The sequence below is a fragment of the Girardinichthys multiradiatus genome, chromosome 20 (genome assembly GCF_021462225.1).
Source record: "Girardinichthys multiradiatus isolate DD_20200921_A chromosome 20, DD_fGirMul_XY1, whole genome shotgun sequence".
In the NCBI taxonomy this organism is placed as follows: domain Eukaryota; kingdom Metazoa; phylum Chordata; class Actinopteri; order Cyprinodontiformes; family Goodeidae; genus Girardinichthys; species Girardinichthys multiradiatus.
The window spans coordinates 17,914,985-17,929,858 of NC_061812.1; the positions used below are offsets into that span (position 1 = coordinate 17,914,985).

The 14,874-nt window shown below is 37.4% G+C and overlaps 1 protein-coding gene across 17 annotated transcripts in view; it reads left to right on the forward strand.

Annotated features, from left to right (window-relative positions):
• The window catches only part of atp2b2 (ATPase plasma membrane Ca2+ transporting 2), a 198,711-nt gene that overhangs the window by 124,313 nt on the left and 59,524 nt on the right, over positions 1-14,874 (forward strand). The gene's annotated exons all lie outside the window — the stretch shown is intronic.

The window sequence follows — 14,874 nt, forward strand, 5'->3', positions numbered from 1 at the left end:
GACAAATAGCATGGCACAAAATTTTTTGCATGCCAGTTTGCACCGGCCTTTCAAACATGCTAAATATATTCTCAAAACTGCACCACAATTGTGGTGCGTTGTGGGTGGTAAGTAATTACATTTGCATATCCTCCTCCCATAAATTTGCATGTTTGGATCATTGTCTTATGTTTTGCATATTGATGAAGACAAACGCACTAAAAAGTTTGCTGCCTGCTGTTCTGCTCCTTTTACTCACACCATTCGATTTGCACCTGTTTTGTAGATCATCTTTGCCCACACAATCCAGTTTGCACTTGTTTTTTTACAGCCAAACCTTTTAAAGATAATTTCTAGAGAAAAACATGCTTCGACACCTGGCCAACACCATCCATACTGTCAGGCATGGCGGTGGCAGCTTCATGCTGTGGACATGGGTTTTTATGGCAAGAAGTGTGTTACTGGTCTGCACAGGTTCTAAGATGACAGCAGCAAATCATAGAGAGACTTTTTAAGAAATCTTGTTTCAGCGATTCATGTTTCAGCACGACAATAACTCAAATAGCTTCAGAAACAGACTGTGAAGGTCCTTGAATTGCTCAGCCACAGCCACAGCCCAATTAAATCTAATCAAACATCTCTGGAAAGACTCAAAAATATCTGTACCAATGCTGCCCATCCAACCTTACTAAGCTTGGAATGATCTACAAACAACAATGCTAGAAAACTCCACAAAACAGGTGTGCCAAGAGTGTAGAGACATACCCAAGAAAACATGAGGCTGTCATTGCTATAAAAGGCACTTAAAGAAAGTATCAAGTCATAGTTGTGAACACCTATGTGCCTATGATGTTTAAATGTCAACATTTTTTGTAAATTTATGAAAATGTATGAAACATGTTTTCATTTCATCATTATGGGCTAATTTGTGTTCATTACTTAAAATGCAATCTATACTCAGTTGACCTTTAGAATTATTTTGTAACCAAGTTTGTAACAAAAGAAAAATCAAAGGGTGTGAACACCTGGTGGCAAGGTGTTGTATTTGCACTTTAAAACATGGACTGGAAGTGACACAACACAGCTAATTTGAGTCTCTCAAAATAGGAGTTTTTATATGAGAAATGTGTTGTAACCCTGAGAATTAAATCTCTTAAACTTGAGTTATTCATCATTCAGAAAAAGAAAAGAAAGAATTTAGGTCTGAGAATATTTGAGTGTTTTTGACCATCTATTAAATTATCAACCAATAATGTAGAAATATTATTATCATCATTGTGGTTGTGCATTTTAGATACATGTTTTTTTTCAGGGCTTTATTTTAGGTTTTATTTTCTCTTCCTAGTTCTCAGCACCTAACAGTACTGTTTTTTTTTTTTTTACTTTGTTTCATACACTCCTGAGCACACGTGTTGATTTCCCTTACTTGTCATGACTATTTCATTACTCTCCCTAGTAGTCTGAATTTTAAAAGCTGTCCCTATTGTGTTGTGTTTATCTGAGCCCCTGGGCGAAACCAGAGACTGACACCCAGATGGGAGACCACAGATAGACCACTGTCACTCTCCTTTTCAGCCTCTTGGCCCTGGCTGCTCTCTCTTTTCACTCCATGGGGGAAGGCTTGCTGATGTGTCTGTGTTTGCATGAAATGTATTTGCACACAGATAGAAATTTTGATGTTTGTGTGTGCTCCTTGTGGAAATGTTTGAGCACATTTCAGCACCATTCTTTTAATTTAGATTAATCCACTAAAGTATTTGTAGTTTGCTAGAAAATTTATTTAAAATGACAACTAATCTCGTGATTCAGAGTCTATTTTACAAACACAAAGGTTCTGTGAACTCGGTAATAACCTATAATTTTGTCATACTTATGCCTAACCATGCTATACCACTCCTATGTACCTGCCTTCATGTGCCAATGTCTATGAGGTAACCAATAATACAGTACCCATGCCATGCCTGGAGACCTTTTGTTGAATAAGAGGGATGAATAAATTAATGAATGGCAGACTGATAATGGATGGATGAAAACGAAGGAGTGATGCATGGATAGTTTTACTGACTAAATGGTTGACCGGTCTGGAATTACAGGATGATGTTATTCACTGAGACCCTATTACAATTTGTCCTTATCTCTAAGCAGTTGTGTCCAAACAAACCCTGACGATCTCTTTTCTTTTCTTTGCCACGCACAAACACGCCTCTGCTGCCCTCACACAGCCAGTAAACAGATGTCTCATTAAAGTTTTGTCCACATGTAGGGCATTCGGTCTGGCTAATGTTACAGTGTTCAAAGCTCAGATGGTGGAAAAATACACAAATGACTAATACATTAAGTGAGGAGGCAGCAATAAGGGTTTTATTGCTCATTTTTTTTATTTTGATCACAAACAGTGGCTTGAAAAAAAACCTGTACAGTTGAAACCCAGAAATTAACATAAGCTGTATAGAAAAACACAAAACCTTTTTGATGTCTGACCTTAAATCAGGCTGTTCCTGTTTTAGGTCAGTTAAGATTACCAAAACCAAAACTTATTTCAAAAAATGTTTTATTACTTCCTTCAAATTCAGAATATTAAATATATTAAGATTACTATGTTTTTAAACAAATTGGGACAGCCCCAATGATGATGTCATGGATTTGTAAGCTTCTGATGGGTTATTTTACTAAATCTGAGGTAATTGGAGGCAACACCCCCTCACACGGCTTCCTTTTGTGACATGATGGAAAAATCAGGCAAGCCATCAGGAAGACAATTTTGGGCCTCCAACAATCTGGGTTATTCTTGGATATTTTGGTGAAAAATGTGCATAACAAAAGTAAAAGACCTTGTGAAGATTTTAGCTTAAGATGGTAAAAGATTGTCCTCACTCACCTTAAATTAAGTCCAGGGACTGACAAACCACTTAAAAGACGATGTCATTTCTCCTAAAGCAACTGAAAAATAAACAGATTACCTTTTGCACATGCAATCAGGGACAAAGACCTTAATTATTAAGTAAGTCCCCTGTGGTCTGATGAAAATAAACTTCTGAGTGTTTGGCCATAGTCACCGTGGTTACATTTAGAGGAAAATCTTGCAACTTGCAAGCCTGGGAACACCATCATAATGCACAAAATAGATGCCATCACCAAGAATGAACATTATGCGGAAATATTGAAGCAACATCTAAAGACATCAGCCATCAAGTTTAATCCTGGGCATATATGGGTCTTCCTAATAGAGATTGACCCTAACCATACTGCTAAATTACTCAAAAATTAAAAGACAACAAAGTCAGTGTTTTGAAGTGGCCATCGCAGGGCCTTGATGTCAGTCCCATAGAGATTAGTTTTGTCTGGAAGACAAGAGTTTCTCAGCAAGGTTATTTGTACTTACTAAATAACCTTGGTAAGGACACCAAAAATGTTTGACCCAAGTCATATTGTTTAAAAGACAATTTTATCAAATACTAAGGAAATTTATGCAAAATTCTGAATTAAAAAAAAAACTGAGAAAAGTCTTGTGATCATCCTTTTGTAAACTGAGCTAATTTTGGTAATCCTAACTGATCTAAACAGGAAATGTTTAGTCTGATTTACCATCAGACAGCGTAGAAAAGATTAGCTCTTCATGTTAATAACATGAAGAGCAATAACATCTCTTTTCATTTAGCTATCACACCACAGCTTTTCACCCAATACTAATGCTCATATGCTTTGCAAAGTGTGACGCATATTAATAATAACTATATCTTGTAGAAATACTGGTGTATGTGTGTATGTGAGAGAGAGGGCAGTATATTTGGTCGTTTCACTCCACTCTACCATTTCTCACATGAGTCAGGCTCATGGACCTCTGTGCCTGACAGCAAAAGTCACCCACTTGTATATCTGCCCCCACAGGCTCAAACACACGAGCACACACAATGGCACATTTTATTTTCTGCATTGCAACATACATTTAATTTGGTTTGTGAAAGATGGATGAAGACTGTTCTTATTTGTTGTTGTTTGATTTAGTAACTTCAGGATTTAGTTCAAATGAGGCAGTCATCTGTTTTTTTTTTTTCTTCCATATATAAAAGATGTGGTGAATGTCAGAATTTCTGACCAGAAAGTGTGACTAGTTTTTTAGGTGTAGAGCGCTGCATCTTCAACATCTGTCTTTCCTGCCATTTTTACAAAAACATACTATAGCAAACCGTGGTAAATATGGCTCGCTGTGTTACCACACAAAATACACGGTATACTTATAATGTGACTTGGTGTTACAAATTACACTGTCACTTTCCTGTCCATTAACTTTCAAAAAGGGCTTTCCTCCGGCAGACAAATGACTTATTCACATATGTTGTCTCATATGAGAGTCTCAAAGTGGCTCAATGACTCATCATAAAAGAAGAGAATTTGCTCACTAGTTTGTTTACATACAATACAGTCAAACAGTCAAAGATCGCATGAGCTGGTACGGTGACGAGTCACGTCAACTCATGCCCGAGAGAGTTTGGCACAGAGAGGGGCGTTGTGCTTGAGTTCCTCCTTAACCATTAAATCAAATCAAAAATAATTATGAAAATTCTGAAAAATAAAGGCCTGTACGTCCTCCATGAGAATAGAGAAATTTGTTCACTCTCCTAAGGCTGCTTGAACAAAATGTAATCCTGTTCTTGCAGCTCTGGTTTGGGAGTTCCTGCAGGCTGTTCTGACACATATTATAGGCAAAACCTTTCTCCTGTGGGGTGCCCGACAACTATTTCATACAAATGCTGCTGTGGTAGGAGCCAACTTTGATCTTGTTCTTTCTACCTTTAGAGAAGGAACTAATTTCTTGTCTTGCGAAGTATGCATTGGCCTTCAATCTCTTCAATGTATTGTTCATCAGATCTCGGAGATGCCATATATAACATACATATGCACTACTGCTACAAAACTGACAAGTGATACTCAGCATTACTTAATGTCATGCTTTGCACCCTGGTGCTCCTCATGAATCTGGTCCTTGTGCTCTGACTTACTGTCTGATTATTTTGGTTACCAATTATTTGATTACTTAGTGGCACTCATGGATTGTGTATAACTTTCATCACCAGGTCACTAAGTATGTCAATATAAAAAAATCACAGTGACACCACAGTAAAAGTAACATACCCCATCATAATGCACTTGCACACTGTAAATTCTACATCCTTGATTCCAATACACACATACTATGCAGAATGGGGGAACATCAAAAGCAACACATGCTTCATAGTTCTAACAGGATTTGAAGTTTCAAAAAATGCACTTTATTCCCTCACTTCTAGTCCAACATACAGTGCTTTAAGATATGCCAGCAATCATGACAAGATAAGAAACAATACTACGACTACTTGAAAAACCAGCATTTGGCAAAATAATATTGGCTGTGTGCTTAAGTGTGCAGGAAACTTTACTCGTCTTAAATGATTATCCAAATTGAGTTCTTCAGGTACATTTTATTAAATATTCCACAATGCAAGCTGTTTTCTCAGCTGATCAACAAAAAACATTATGTTCTTTAATTCTCTACTACCATGAACAAATAGAAGCCTTAAAATGTCCTAAAATAAAGTAGGAAAGAAATTCTTGGATTTTAATCAGTATTTTGGAATAGCTATCACAAAGCCCTGATATCAATTCTAAAGAAAACGTGATGACAGAGCTGGAAATATGTGTGCAAGCAACCTACACACTCTACTCAGCTACACCAGTTCTGTCAGAAGGAATGAGCCAAAATTCCAGCAAACTATTGTGATAGATAGATAGATAGATAGATAGATAGATAGATAGATAGATAGATAGATAGATAGATAGATAGATAGATAGATAGATAGATAGATAGATAGATAGATAGATAGATAGATAGATAGATAGATAGATAGATAGATAGATAGATAGATAGATAGGGGACATAAGATAAGAAAGGTTGCCCAAGAAAGTAACCAAAGAAGAGAAGCTCAATAAAATAGGACTAGAAGTTAAAATGAAACAAGAATTAGCTAACTCTAACACAAATTAATCGGATGTAGTAAAACAGATAAATATAACAAGACCAAGACTAATGAAACTATACTAGCTTGTAATAAAGGACGTGGAGCTGCTAATTTTTTATGTAACCAGGAGATATTAACAAGAACCAAACAAACCTAAAGCTTTGCCAAAAAACCACGAAGGCCATCCTCAAATATGACAGATGTCTGAGTTAACAAGGCATTTAAAAATGTTCATGAGCAGTTTATAATTTGTATAATTTCTAAATAAGTCAAATATTTTGTACATTTCTGTGACAATTTTGCTTCTGACGGAAACTTAAAGATCACCACATCATTTCTGTCTCCTCTGTGTTTTTCTGCATGTACACATGTGCCCACACATTCCTTTTCACCAAAACTGGACATACAAAACCAGCACTCACTTACATATTCACACATTCTCCAAGGTTCAGAGTCATGGGTATTTCTGTTCTCTGAGTGGGATGCATAGTGTTTCCATGGTGATCTATTTTTAGCCCCTCACAAAAAAAGGGCAACTGTTAAAATATGCCATCATATTCCCTCTGAATTAAAAAGATCCCGTTTTGCCTCATGCAAGCATAAAGGCATAAAGTTTCTCTCTCGGTTTTGTCTGAAAATGGGATGCTTGGAAGGCTGCCTTTGTCAAAGTGGATTTAGATAATAGATTCTGCTGGGTTTGACAGGTCAATGCACAGACATCTTACAGTAAATGTGGAAGAATAGGAAACCATAACTGTTTGTGAAGATTTGGTTTAATATCTATTACCATATTGTTAGTAAGCCATCTTTTTATTCAGAACTGCAGAAAACATTGTCATCGTCAAAGCAATTGTTTATTAAAACACTGGAAGAACAAAATGTTTTTTAGAAATGCATTATTTATGATGGAGCAACATTTCCCTTGATGTAGCCTAAATAATTAGAACCACATAAGTCTATACTGATACTGACAGTACTGTTTTAGGGTGTATTCACACCTGCCAATTTTGACCCGCATTAAACGGACCAGAATTCGTTTCACTCCTTGTGCTTTTTATGCACGTGGGAATACATTCAAGCAAACCCTGGTCCGGACCAAACAACTGGACCGAGACCCACTTTTTGAGATGGTCTCCGTCCGCTTCCAAACAAACTTTGGTGCTGTTTGCTTCTGGCATGAATACGAACCTGTCTCGATCCGACCCAACTACAGAAAACGTACATCTCTTTGGACTTTACAAGCCACTGTAGCAGTGAACATTATACAGAAATCTTACCTTAACCGTGCTCTGTTGCTTAGCTCTGTGCAGAGCACCGCTTCTCTTTCGGCTTGCAGCATGCATTCTCCAACGGGGATCCAAAATTATAAATAGAATGTTGCAAGATCTGTGTTGAATGAGCTGTTCTTGACCCTCATAATGATATTGCATCTGTTATAATGGCACAAATATGCAGAACAGAGGTGTTGCATGCAACACTTCCACAGTTGTTTTCCTCCATTTCCCGGTCTGTGCTCTGTCCCGCCCCCATCATTTCTGTCCAGTGGGACCAATGACGGTCACCCACATGGCTTTGTTTACAAGTTATGGTTTACTTGCAAAAAGTACAATGTGAAAGTGAAAAGCACCATTCGAAAAAAATAAAGTCTGTTTTTGGTCTGGCCCAAACAAGAGAACCAAATGACCTTCCTGGTGTGAATATACCCCCAGAAACCATAGGATATTATGATGATTTATTTGATTTCCTAATGCAATGGGTCTGAAGTTTCCATGAATTTCAAATTTCTCAATACACTCACCGGCCACTTTATTAGATGCACCAATTCAATTGCTTGTTAACACAAGTTATGACTCAACCAATCAAATGTCTGCAATTTATTACATTTAGTCATCTTGATGTGCTGACGTTTTAGCTGAGCATCAGAATGCAAAGAAAAGTGAATCTAAGTGAGTACAGACATGGTTTGATTGTTGGGGCTAGGCAGGTTGGACTGAGTATTTTTAGAAACTGCAGATCGTTTTGGATATGCAGGTTCGCAGACAATGATCCAGAAATGGAAAATATGCAGTGAGTGGCAGTTGTACAAACAAAAATACTTATTTGATTTCAGAGGTAAGAGTAGAATGAGCAGATTAAATTGGGATGAAAGGGAACAGCAGCAGAAGACCACACTGGGTGCCACTCTTGTCAGCTAAAAAGAGGAAACTGGGGATACAATTTGCACAGGCTCACCAAAGTTGGACATTAACAGATGTTGCCTGTCTCAATTTCAGCTGCAGTATTTAGAAGGGTCCTAATTGGGCATAAATACCATTAAAGCATGGATCTATTCTGCGTTGCTTGAACTGTTCAGACTGCTTCTGGTGGTGTAAGTCTCTGGACATTTTTGTCGCATACTTTGTTGCCATTTAGTACCAATTGAATATTGTTTAAATACCACAGCTACCTGAGTTGCTGATCATGTCTATTCCTTTACAACCATGGTGTACCAATTTTTTGATGGCTATGTCCAGTAGGATAAAACACAATTTCACCTAGCTCAAATAATTTCAAATTGGTTTGCTGAACATGACAATAAATTCACCTTACTCCAGTGGCCTCCACAGTCACCAGATCTTAATCCCACAGAGGACCTCTAGGATGTGGGGGAATTTAAGATTTGCATCATGGATGTAAAGATGACAAATTTGCATCAAAAAGGTGTGTTTATTGTATAGTTGCAAGTGTGTAATAGAGAAATGGTGAATCCCTGGAAGTCTTTAATAACTGGCGTATTTAAGGGCTGAGGTATGTCATAGTTTTGTTGTATTAGTTTATGTATTTACTGGTTCTTTTCTCATATACATTTACATGGAAAACAGTCGGTTTTGATTATCATCAACCTGTCAAGGGACTACTGGTGGAAATTAGTATATTTTGCTATAACCTGACTCCATGCATATTTCATGTTTTTAGCACTGTTCCTGTACAAATAAAAATAATTGTCATCATCATCAACTCTGTGGACCAAAAACTTTAAGGAATATTTCATATTTCAGACATCTGTGCTAGAAAGAATGAAGGCAGTTCTAAAGGAAACTATATATATATGTCTCTTCATATTGTCATCATTTGCCTATTCTTTACTATCTTGCCATTTAGTAGTTTGTTTTTTTATCTCAACAGTTTTAGGAGACATCTCATACTTAAACTAAGCATTACTGAACAATACAACACAGCCAAGCATCACACAGTAGTAACTGGAAGGAAAGTAGAAAATTGAAATCAAAACATAAAAGAACACGTCAATCAGTTGTACTTTTAGTTATCTGTAAAATCTCAAATATGGAAAATTGTATTACTCAAAAAAATTACATAATAATGGAGACTCCTAAGGGTAGTATGGTGCTTTTGTGGTAATTACTGTCATCTTACAGTAAAACATTTTTCTTTGTATCTTTATGCAGTAGTATTTGATGTTTATTGCTGAGAAACTCCAACCTGTGGAGCACAATATGATATAATGAATACTGATTACAGCATATATTGCTTTTTAAAGTCTACGCAGCAGCTACGTATTTCAATATCTATGTATTTTATTTCAGTTAGACCTCGCCTATTGATATTGTCTTTGATCACTAAAGGTTTAATTAAAAATATTCAATTATGGTAAGTACTTGTACATATATCTGTTTTTTTTGTTGTTTTTTTTACCACTACAGCGTGAATGTTTGTGGATGCGGTAGGAAAGGGCAGAAACCTAACTAAAAGTTGTATTTGATGTCTGCTATAAAGAATTAAAGTATGGCAGTTTTTTTTTTAAAGCTGCACACTAATATGTGTATTCACTTTGTGTGCCTGTGCATGCATATTTACGAACATGTCAAAGTATATTGATGTCTTGGCTCTCATCAGTGTGTGTTTCTGTGTGTGCATGCATGGGTGTGTGTACACTATACAGGTCCTTCTCAAAATATTAGCATATTGTGATAAAGTTAATTATTTTCCATAATGTCATGATGAAAATTTAACATTCATATATTTTAGATTCATTGCACACTAACTGAAATATTTCAGGTCTTTTATTGTCTTAATACGGATGATTTTGGCATACAGCTCATGAAAACCCAAAATTCCTATCTCACAAAATTAGCATATCATTAAAAGGGTCTCTAAACGAGCTATGAACCTAATCATCTGAATCAACGAGTTAACTCTAAACACCTGCAAAAGATTCCTGAGGCCTTTAAAACTCCCAGCCTGGTTCATCACTCAAAACCCCAATCATGGGTAAGACTGCCGACCTGACTGCTGTCCAGAAGGCCACTATTGACACCCTCAAGCAAGAGGGTAAGACACAGAAAGAAATTTCTGAACGAATAGGCTGTTCCCAGAGTGCTGTATCAAGGCACCTCAGTGGGAAGTCTGTGGGAAGGAAAAAGTGTGGCAGAAAACGCTGCACAACGAGAAGAGGTGACCGGACCCTGAGGAAGATTGTGGAGAAGGGCCGATTCCAGACCTTGGGGGACCTGCGGAAGCAGTGGACTGAGTCTGGAGTAGAAACATCCAGAGCCACCGTGCACAGGCGTGTGCTGGAAATGGGCTACAGGTGCTGCATTCCCCAGACCTGGGCTACAGAGAAGCAGCACTGGACTGTTGCTCAGTGGTCCAAAGTACTTTTTTCGGATGAAAGCAAATTCTGCATGTCATTCGGAAATCAAGGTGCCAGAGTCTGGAGGAAGACTGGGGAGAAGGAAATGCCAAAATGCCAGAAGTCCAGTGTCAAGTACCCACAGTCAGTGATGGTCTGGGGTGCCGTGTCAGCTGCTGGTGTTGGTCCACTGTGTTTTATCAAGGGCAGGGTCAATGCAGCTAGCTATCAGGAGATTTTGGAGCACTTCATGCTTCCATCTGCTGAAAAGCTTTATGGAGATGAAGATTTCATTTTTCAGCACGACCTGGCACCTGCTCACAGTGCCAAAACCACTGGTAAATGGTTTACTGACCATGGTATCACTGTGCTCAATTGGCCTGCCAACTCTCCTGACTGGAACCCCATAGAGAATCTGTGGGATATTGTGAAGAGAACGTTGAGAGACTCAAGACCCAACACTCTGGATGAGCTAAAGGCCGCTATCGAAGCATCCTGGGCCTCCATAAGACCTCGGCAGTGCCACAGGCTGATTGCCTCCATGCCACGCCGCATTGAAGCAGTCATTTCTGCCAAAGGATTCCCGACCAAGTATTGAGTGCATAACTGTACATGATTATTTGAAGGTTGACGTTTTTTGTATTAAAAACACTTTTCTTTTATTGGTCGGATGAAATATGCTAATTTTGTGAGATAGGAATTTTGGGTTTTCATGAGCTGTATGCCAAAATCATCCGTATTAAGACAATAAAAGACCTGAAATATTTCAGTTAGTGTGCAATGAATCTAAAATACATGAATGTTAAATTTTCATCATGACATTATGGAAAATAATGAACTTTATCACAATATGCCAATATTTTGAGAAGCACCTGTATATGAGCTCTGATGTTATCGTGTGATAGTGTAAGCAACCACAGGCATGTTGGCACAGCTCTCTTACACACAAAACAGCCCAAGTAACTGGTCACGACTCACAGACCCGACCATACACACACATGCATTCACAAAGAGATGTTTACATGTTATGCAAATAAGGTTTCTGTGGTGTTCAATGGGAGAGCATGCCAGTTCTTCTTATAGAAATAATTAAAAGTGAATAGTTATCGATGCTATTTTGAGACAAATCTATTTCTAACCAGTACAACGTAGAAGCTGGGAAATATCCTTCCTTCTGTCTACTATCAGCCCTGTTAACATCTTATTCTTAAATGTTCCTGTTCTTTTTTCAAAATTCTTCTCCTGTTTCGATTTAGTGAAGCTCCATTTATTTACAGCAACAATAACAAGTCATCTCACCGGTCGTATGCATCCAGATGTGAGGGGTTGTCAAGCAGCAGCGATTTTATCAGGTGCAATCCCGGGCCAATCCTGGGAGACCCTGTGACGCACTTTGCATGACATAAGACAGCAAAAAGATGCATTGCTGTGTGGGAGGAAGAGCGAGAGAGAGCAACCATGAATACTTGCCATGCTTATGTGTGCACTCAGCAGCAAGACAATGACTTTGCACTGAAAAGCCAAATTAATTGTGTTAACTGCAGATAGAGAACACAAATTGGCATCGCAACTTCTGCATTTCATGTAATCTGTTGTAGACATAGGTTGCAGCCCAAAGAAATTTTGGCACATCAACTATTCAACAAAACATTGGAGTTGCGATGAAATGTATACAATCATTTATATTTAGGTTCACAAAAATGCCCATGCAACCCATATGTTAGATCACATGAGAAAAATTGGAGTCTACACACCACACAGACTGAACCTTCTTTACAGTTTTAAATTTGAGCTATTTTTCATTTAGTCACTCTGAAAAACCATAAAAAGAAATTAATTATTATATTTTGTTTTATTAATGTATTTGTCTTAAAGGCACTGATAGAGTATACAGTGTTTCTTACCTTTAAAGCCAAAATGTCCAGCTGCTGTTAAATAAGATATATTTGACTCATACAGTATATCTGATTGTTTTTTTGTGTCTAACTGAACATCTTTAAAGAGCAGTGATTCCATATTTTTGCTACTGGTTGCATTTTTCGTAGAGATGCATGACTCAGTCGGCCAGAGATCAGAATTGGCCAGTTGTCCCTTGATCAGCTCTGATCAGTAGGTTGAATACTAAAAAGTCTGTTTTTTTATCTTTACTTTCTGTTCATTAAATGCATTAAACCTGAGGGCGCATGTACAACTTTGTTTGCTTTTGTCTGTGTCAGTTGATGAGTTTCTTAACAAATGTAGCTTTTTTCTGTGCTTTGGTTTCCTTTCACACTGAGAAAACTGCAAGCAAACCAAATAAAACTGAACTAAGAATGTTCAATTTGTTTATTGATCAGAAGTGTACCAGGCAGGGTACAGGAGGAAGGTGCTGTGATTTAGTCAAAACCTGGAGCTTTTTAAAGCAAAATTGTCTGAATGAATGAATTTTGAGAAGACATCTTGAAAGTTGCAAACGACTTTATGTTTTATGAAAACATGTGTGACCTTTAGAAAACAAACCATAAGAAAAGAGCAACTATTGAGAATGTGCAACAACATACTAACACCCACCATGTTAATCCGAGACTGGCTTTGTTGCTCCAATATGTTAATAGTTTTTGGATAAGGGATACTTTGTCATAATTTGCATTTGGCCTGAACTGATATATACAATAGGTAGTTTACCTCACACTGGGACAATCTAAGTTCAACCACACTTATCTTTTTTACTTTGACATGACACTACTCAGTCAACTGTCAATCCCCCTCTCTCCGGGACGTTTCCTGAACAATTTGAACACTTCAGTGTTTTTATGAGGTGCTTTTTGGAAATGACAAATGTATTCATCTGCTGAAATATCAGTGAGACAATGTACCTCGTTCTTAGTCCATTTGAGCCCATGGTTAATTTTTGGCTACCTACTAAGGTTTGTTTGACAACATGACGTAGACCAAAAGATTTTTAAAACAGCACATCATGCCACTAGTTTAAGAAATTCAAGAACAGATGAGAAACAAGGTCATTGACATATATTACTCTGGGAAGGATTACAAAGCAATTTCTAAGGTGTTGGGAGTCCAGTGAAACATTAGTGAGAACCATTATCTACAAATACAGAAAACAATACAGTGGTGAACTTTCCCAGGTTTGGCCAGTCTAGTTAAGACCAGTGTTCATAATTTAACAATAAGATAGAGACTGGGCGAAAATGTCTTCTTTGGAACAGTTTCAAGGCGAAAACGCCTGACCAAAAAGAACACAAAGGCCTGCCTTACATGCCTAAACATCTTCATTCTCCCTTTTGAGAAAACAAATCTGTGCACTGACGATACAAAAGTGAAACATTTTGGAAGGTGTTCCTCCTATTGCATCTGGCGTAAAACTATGGCAGCATTACAGACAAACGACTTCATATTTAGTCCAACATGGGAGTAGTTGTGGGCGAAAATGCCTCCAATTGCAAAGTAAAAGTCATTTTCTGTTATTACAAACAATTGATGGCAGTTGTTGCTTCCAACAGCCAGTTATTGGTTAGAATGGGTAATTACTTTTTTACATAGGTCCAGGTTGGTTGGATAGATGCTTATTAGATAAATAAAATCAGCATTTGAAAACTCCATTTTGTATTTGCCTTGCAAAATTTGGCTGATGAGTTGAAATATTAAATAAAACAAAAATCTAAAACGAGAAATCTGTAAGGCGGAAATAGTTTTAGACATCACTATACTTTGCTATTTTTTTTAAGTTACTAAAAATCTGATCTAGGTTAGGCACATATGTTTTGGTCCATTAGTGGAAATGGTCTTAAAGTACCCTAATTTTCTATTGAATTTAAAACTACTACCTCTTTGAAAGATGCTGCACATTTTTTCTCCTCTCATTGGCAGTTTTTCTCTAAAATCACTCAATTTTAAGTTCCACCTTAAATGTTGTTGAAGTGGACCTGCATTTATCTGTTGTTATCATCGGTCCAGGTTAGTTAGTAAAGATGTGGACACTTTGCATTATTATTGCAGTGTTACCTCAGGTCAGAAATTGGCTCCTAATCGGTGTTCCTCTTCTGCTAAAACAATCAATCCTTTGGTCACATGGTTTAGTACAATAATAAAGCCAACATAAGGAACCCTTTTTAAGTATTGGCACCAAACCCCAGCTTGTTACAAACACAGTTTAGTGGAGCACAGGTTACTTGAGAGGGTAAATAAATACATACTGTTACTGTGCTGTAAAATACAAAAACTGCACTTCAATTTTTTACACTTAATAGTAACTTATTAAAAACATGCTCT